General features: G+C 35.3%; 1 pseudogene; it reads right to left on the bottom strand.

Moving 5' to 3' along the window:
* Positions 1 to 725: 725 nt before the first annotated feature.
* LOC148909771 (uncharacterized) lies at positions 726 to 3,773 on the bottom strand (annotated as a pseudogene).
* Positions 3,774 to 8,148: the final 4,375 nt, after the last annotated feature.

Here is an 8,148-nt window from a genome sequence, read left to right as displayed (position 1 = left end):
ATTCGAGATGAAGATAATTTCTCCCATAATAAAAACCATGCAGTGAAATCAAATCGAAGTACACTACATTGTTTGTTTGTTTGCTTGTTTTGCGCGAGTATACTCTCCCACTTAGGAATTTTGTCCACAACTCACCACCACCCCCAGGGGCTAGTTTTGTTCTTTGAAGACTCTTCGACAACGTTTTCCAAGGCCGACTGTTTTAGGCTTTTAATCTATTTTACTTTAAAAAAACGAAAGATAACTACAGATAATCCAATACAAAATCAAGCTTAGTGAAATTTAACCCGGATGTTCTTTCATTGAAATCGAAAATCTGGAGATTTAGGACAAATCAAGGCTAAAAAACTGACTTGAAAACTGGTTAAGGTGAGCAGAAAATATACTTACTTAATTACGTCTTTTACAGAACGAGACGAAGTTTATATTCAGTTAAACTTGACAAGAACAACTGAGACAAAATAGAAAATAATGCAAAAGGCAATGCAAAATACAAAATGACGAATTTCTTGTCAGTAAATTGGCGTTTTTGAATATATTTTAGCATATGAGCTTTTAAATTTGAAAGACATGTTTCGACTTGTCACAAAGCCATCTTCAGTTAAGTGAAGCTAATTACAATTCACAAGGTTATACATAGGCGTTTTCAAAAGTATGAAATTACAACGGTTCGAAAATTCTTAAAACAAAAGATAAGCGTAAAATAAACAGTAACCAATATAAAATTACATATGAATAGTATTGTTGAAATTTTTGACCTCAGTATTAAGCTCAGGTTTACAACTATCGATGAAAAGAGCTTCTTTTATTTTCAACTGATAACCAGTGACAGCAGAATCTATCATCTTAAAACATTCAAATGAAACAGATTCCTTACAATTGGGAGAAGAAGCTAAATGTTTGAATACATGTGATGACTTATCCGTAAAAAGGTGCTCATTGATACGTGTAGAAAAATGGCGAACAGTTTCACCAATATAATGAGTATTACAACCCACACAAGTAAATTTATATACCACACGTGATGCAAGAGCAAGAGGAATGGGATCTTTAACGGAAAACAAACAATTTAACTTAAAGGAAGAAAAAACTAACTTAATATCAATATTTTTACAAAAGCGTTTAGACAAAAACCGTATTTTTTCTCTGAGCAAAAGACGAGTATTTACCAAAGAAAGGTAGCTTAAAATATTTAGTTACTAAATAAACGTTTTTGATTGTCTTATTATCAGATCTAGACTGCTTGTTAAGATAGTCTGTGGTAACTTTATCTATTAGATAAGAATGAAACAGATTACGTTGTAAAATAGTTTTGATATCATTTACATCCTTTTTGAAACCATAATCAGTACTGTTAATTTTAAAGGCTCTATCTATTAAAGTGAGAATTAAACCAATCTTATAGGAAAAAGAGGTAAAACTACTGAAATTAGTGAGAAGACCAGTATAAGTTTTTTTACGGTGAATAAAAGTAACACAATTATCAGTTAACTTGTTAATCTTAACATCCAAAAAAAAAAAGGCAATTGTTAATTTCTTTTTCAAGAGTAAATTTAATGTTAGGATGCTGAAGGTTAAGATAATTGAAAAAATTAGTAGCGTCAGTCTCATTATTAAAAATGTAGAAAATATCATAAACATATCTACGATAGAAAAGTACAGAATCAGGTTTATGGTAATTCTTAAGCCATTGATCCTCATGAAAACCCATGAAAAGTCTCTACTAATACCGAAATTAACTACCTCATGGACAAGAAACCAAACGTTTCGGCGAAATGAAAAGGAAGCGTCATTAAATGCTTCAAAACAAAATGTTTAATAAATTTACCTAAAATATTTAATCATTTAAATAACTTTCGTCGCGCATTTTTTAATTCAAAAGATCAAAGATTCGTCAAGAGTTTTTTGTTAGGAAAGTCACTTCTTAAGTTTTAATTTTCATGTCGTTTTAGTAAACACTTCGATATTCGAAATCGAAACTAAATTTGCCCATGGTTTTCCAGGGTCTACTTATATTTAAAAAACCATGCTAAAGAATATTGTATTTAAAATGTAATAACTAAGACCGCATCATCAACATATTTAAGCAATTACAACAACAAGGAAAAAAGTAGTGATCTATTAAGTTATATTTATAGATATTCCAGTACCCAGCAAGGAAAGGAGATTCAGAAGAACAAATAACATTGCGTCACAACAAAATAATTCCAAGTATTGTTTCTTTAATCCAACCTGTCTTTCTATATCCAAGTGATAAGACGTCTATATTTGCTAAGGTAGGTTGGATTACGACAAAAAAAAAAAAAGTTTTTTTCAACGTCTTTTTTTTTTCCTGAACGGATTTCAGTTATTCAAAACTCCTTGACTTGATGGGTTGGACGATGATATGCAGGCAGAAACATCGATGTTTTTAACTTATTAAAAACACTCGGTGCTTAAAAATAACGGCTCTTACCTTATTGGGATTACCTTATTACCTAGCTTGGGAAATAGAAAGACGAATACAAAAAAGAAAACAATCAAAATAATATTTTTTTTCTAACCTTCTCAGTTTCAGTCCTTATCTCATCTCGATTTCTTCGTTATTGGAATTTAAAATATTTCCCTACAAAAAAATGCGAAACAACCCGGGGCTTTATTTTAAAGAATTACGCTGAATGACCATAATATATGCAGATGTGCAATTTAGAGTGTTCAGACCATAGTTATCTCTTTCTTTGAAAATCAAATGTCACTGGAAAAAATTGGTTTAGTCACATTCATCAAATTCAGCAGAAAATCGAAATGTTACTTCTTAAACAATTCGTCGTAAATTAGCCTTTTCTTAAACGAACAGTGGACTTTAATTGTGGAAATCTCGTTAAACCCGAATAAAAAACCGAAACTATTAAAACATTAATACTGATAAACCGATTAAGAGTCGTGTATTTTTTATTTTCTTCCTTTAAGCGATACACACTCTTTCATCGTTTCCTTGCCACATTTCTCTTCACGTTAGAATGAGCAATGGCTAATGGCCAATCAGAATTTATTATATAAAATCGCGCAATTTGCGGGGGATCTAGAACTAGCTTTCTGGCGATGTTTCGCAGACGGTATTTACGAAAAAAACTCCGGATGTGACGCAGGCTACCCTAACCCTAATCCTAACCCTAACCCTAACCCTAACCCTAACCCTAACCCTAACCCTAACCCTAACCCTAAACCCTAAACCCTAACCCTAACCCTAAACCTTAGAATCATGTAACACTTGACGGGTGGATGTCATGTTTTGTTGTGCATGTAGCCCACCATTGGGACTACCCACCCATGAAGTTTGAGTGACATCTGTTGAATATTCAATGAGATAGAGATCCTCAAACTTAGGGTTTCCGGTGTGGGCACTTGGAAAAATTTCGTACTTGTGATATATGACTAAGGTACACGATGATTACCCTAGAAGGGAATCATGTAAGGCCTTGATGCATGGATGTTATGTTGTGCTCTTCCTGTAGTACAGCGTCATGACTACACGTCAATAAAGTTTGAGTGACATCTGTTGAATATTCAATGAGATAGGGATCGTCAAACTTAGGGTTTCCAGTCTTGGCACTTAACCTTAAGTGCTAACACTAACTTTCATCCCATGAGGAATCATGTAACCCTTGATGTATGGATGTAATGTTTTAATGTACGTGTAGTTCGCCCATGGGACTACCTACCCATGAAGTTTGAGTGACATCTGTTGAATATTTAATGAGATAGGCATCCTCAAACTTAAGGTTTCCAGTCATGGCACTTAGGAAAATTTTGTACTTGTGACATATAACCTCAATACCCTACTTTCACCCCAAGGGGAATCATGTAACCCTTAATGCCTGGATGTCATGTTTTGATGTTCCTGTAGCCCACCCATGGGACTACCCACCCATGAAGTTTGAGTGACATCTGTTGAATATTCAATGAGATAGGGATCGTCAAAGTTAACGTTGCCAGTGTTGGCACTGAAAAAGTTTCGTATTTCTGACATATAACTTCCAGGGTATAGGGTATAGGGTATAGGGTATAGGGTATAGGTATAGGGTATAGGGTATAGGTATAGGGTATAGAGTATAGGGTATAGGGTATAGGGTATAGGGTATAGGGTATAGGGTATAGGGTATAGGGTATAGGGTATAGGGTCTAGGGTATAGGGTCTCGGGTATAGGGTATAGGGTATAGGGTATAGGGTATAGGGTATAGGGTATAGGGTATAGGGTAGGATATAGGGTAGGATATAGAACTAGATATAATTAATTTTTCAACTAAAGGTGAAGTCATTCTACAAGGCGACTTTAATGCACGAACTGGGGAAATCCAGGAATACATAAATGATGATGACAGTAAGTACCTTAATTTACCTGATGATTATCTCATTGACAATCAAATGAAAAGGTACTCTAAACACAAAGAGAACGTCGATAAAAGGGGTAAATGTCTAATAGATATTTGCACGGCTTGCAATTTACGAATCTTTAATGGAAGGGTTGTTGGTGACTTGACGGGCAAAAAGACTTGTTTTCGATACAACGGAAATAGTCTAGTCGACTATGTAATCGGGAGTACAAATCTACTTGAAAAAGCTCGATTTTTGAAGGTTAATCCACTAATGCCAGATCTATCCGATCATTGTCATATTTCTTATGGAATAGAAATCCAACTTTACCCCAAAAACAGTGGAAACAAAGAAAGAGAAGAAAATAGGGAATTTTCGACAATTTCTAGCTTAAAGTGGCATACTGGAAATATCGATAAATTACAAAACATTTTAAGCACTACAGAAATGCAAGCAACGCTACGCGAATCAATAGAAAACGCAGATAATGTAGACTCAATGGTTAAGGCATTTACTGAAACCCTAACAAGCATAGGAACAGAAGCAGGTCTTTGTTCCCTAACTAAACAAACTAAAGCATTTAAAGAAAATACAGATTCACAAAAGTGGTTTGATTCAGAATGTGAAAACGAAAAGAAAAATCTTCGATCTCTTGGAAAACAAATTTGTAGGAATCCAAATAATGAACAACTTCGTAGGAATCTACATACCCATAAAAGGTCCTTTCGAAGCATGTGTAGACGTAAGAAAAACAAATATTTCAATTCAAAATTAATGAACCTTGACCTCAAAGATTCGAAATCCACCTGGAAGTCTTTGAAACAACTTTTTAATGTAGGCAAAGCAAAAAATGCAAACTCCTGTCGAGCAAACGAAAAGGACTTATTTAATCACTTCAAGACGCTTAATAGCTCCCAGACATCTGCAGTAAATACTACGGAGACCTTAGAACAGTCGCAAAGTCAAGGGGAATTAGATTTTTCCATTACAGATCAAGAAGTATATGAAGTTCTAAGTAACCTAAAGAAACATAAAGCTCCCGGCCCTGATAATATTCCAAATGAGCTATTGATAACGGGAAAGGAAGGTGTGCATCCAGATAGCCAGAAAGAGAGAATTAAGTGTAAGCCGAAGACAGGTGGGGAGTGGAATCTAAGTCGGAGAAGAAATAGGCTGTTTCTTCTAGAAGGAGGGACTGAAGGGGCGTAAAAGAAGGGGGAAGGATGATGTGGTGGGTTGGCTGCGACCTAAGTGAACTCCATAGGTAAAGTCAAGGAGGCCGTTAGAGATGATTGTTTGGGGGGGGGTGTGAAAGGAGTGGGGTAGGGAGAGAGATGCGGAGAGTGAGTGATAAAAGATGTAAGGGGTTGAGGCGGTCGGTGGTGAGAGGAAGCTCAGGTCGGAAAACAAGGGTACTTCGGGTGCGGTGCCCTAGGTAACGACCTGAAACCCCTCCACAGAAGTTCTATGTTCTTGAGGTCTGAGGATAGCGATAAGTCCAACAGTCTGAGGGCCCCACGGGGCGGTCTACGATAGCGCCGGAAAAGTGACGCGTGAAAACATAGGTAAGAAGACGAGACGTAAACCGACACCTAACGGTAATTTTCAATAAAATCCTAGACAAACGGAAAGTTTCCCTGTTCATGGAATCTAGGATATATTGTTCCATTGCATAAAAAGGACGATCCAACGAAAGCTGAAAATTACCGTGGAATAACACTCCTTTCTGCAATTGGCAAAGTTTTTACGGCAATACTTAACAAACGGCTCTATGATTACCTAACTACGAATAATATAATTAAACAGGAACAGGGTGGGTTTAGAAAAAAGCACGGAACAACAGATAGTATTTTTATTCTGAAATCCGTAATCGATAAATATGTTAAAAGTAAGCCACGGAAGAAAAATAATTTCCTTTTTTCCTGCTTTGTAGATTTTCAAAAAGCGTTTGACTGCATCCCAAGGAAAAAATTAATGGCAAAACTTGAAAATGTTGGTATAAGTGGAAATTTTCTAAGAGTGATACAATCGATGTACTCCACTGATCAATCAGCAATCAAAGTAAATGGACACATTTCTCCGACATTTTCCTGTTATATGGGTGTTAAACAAGGCTGTATGCTGAGCCCTACGTTATTTAATTTATATCTTCACGATCTGCCTGACTCATTAAATTCGTGTAACAACAATGATGTAATGTTGAATGGCAAACCGATTAGTACTCTTTTATATGCAGATGACCTGGTTCTGTTCTCTAAATCTGCTAAAGGGCTTCAGAAATATCTCGACAAGCTAGAGGCATTTTGTGAACAATCAGGCTTAACAGTTAATATAACAAAGTCAAAAGTGATGGTTTTCAATAATACAGGGAAGACAATGAATAACTTCCAATTCTATTTGAACAAATCTAAACTAGAAAACGTTAAATCATATAAATATTTAGGATTAAATTTTACAACCTTTGGAAACTTTACGTTTGCAAAACAAGAATTTAAAAAAGCTGCATTAAAGGCACTATTTCAGATGAAAAAACAAATGGGTGAATTTTTCACATCCAATATCAAATTAACTATAAAACTGTTTGACTCGCTTGTTACACCAATACTTCTATACGCAAGTGAGATATGGGGTATCGAAACATTAAGCACCAAAGACCAAGAGCCCATGGAACTTGTTCATTTGAAATTTTGCAAAATGCTCCTCAAGGTGACAAAGAATGCTAGTAACCTTGCATGCAGAGCTGAGTTAGGAAGGTTTCCGCTAAAATGCAAAGCATGCAGTAGAAGCTTTAAATTCTGGCATAAAATTATAAAGTCGGAACTACACCCAAAAAAACTTTCAGCCGAAGTCTACCAAGATATTAAAAATGAAACTAAAAAAGCCTTTTGGAGCATAAAAATTAAAACTACTTTAGAACAACTCGGATTGGGGATAATTTGGATGAAACAAAATGAACTTTCTCCAAGATGGTATGAATATGGAAAAATAATAACCCAAAGAATATATGACATTGAGAGGCAAATTTTATGGAGTAATCTCCACAATGATGAAAGGAAAGACGACAGACATAAAAATAAACTCAGAGTCTTTCGTCAGTTCAAAACGGATTATAACTTTGAAGAATATTTAAGTCAAGTCACCAATATTAAGCACAGAGTGGCGCTTACAAAATTAAGAATTAGTAACCATAAGCTTGAAGTAGAAACGGGGAGGTATAAGAGGCCTTATCTCATTTACGATGAAAGGATTTGCCCAGTGTGTAAGTCGGGAGTAGAAAACGAAAAACACTTTCTAGTTTGGTGTCCACTATATAACTCTCATAGAAACGACTTAAGAGAGTTCATAGAAAAAAACACCAGCATTAATTTCAACAATATGAGCGCTGACAGTCGTTTTATGTTCTTAATCAATTCAAAATCAGCGTCTCTACAAAGAGCCATATCAGCATACATTCATCAATGTATGCTGATACGTGAAAATGAATTAAGAAAATTATCTAATACATAGTATATATATATATACCTATAATATATTTGGAATCAAACACTCATGTACTATTAGTATAAGGTGCCAAATAAAATTGTATTGTATTATTGTATTGTATTGTAGGGTATAGGGTATAGGTATAGGGTATAGGTATAGGGTAGAGGGTATAGGGTATAGGGTATAGGTATAGGGTATAGGTATAGCGTATAGGTATAGGGTATAGGTATAGGGTATAGGTATAGGGTATAGGTATAGGGTAAGGGTATAGGGTAAGAGTATAGGGTAAGGGTATAGGTATAGGGTATAGG

Source organism: Actinia tenebrosa, unplaced genomic scaffold, assembly GCF_029948245.1.
Source record: "Actinia tenebrosa isolate PJP-AT-01 unplaced genomic scaffold, QUT_ActTen_1.0 PGA_scaffold1__47_contigs__length_23844297, whole genome shotgun sequence".
Taxonomy (NCBI): domain Eukaryota; kingdom Metazoa; phylum Cnidaria; class Anthozoa; order Actiniaria; family Actiniidae; genus Actinia; species Actinia tenebrosa.
This window is presented reverse-complemented; position numbering and strand designations above follow the sequence as displayed.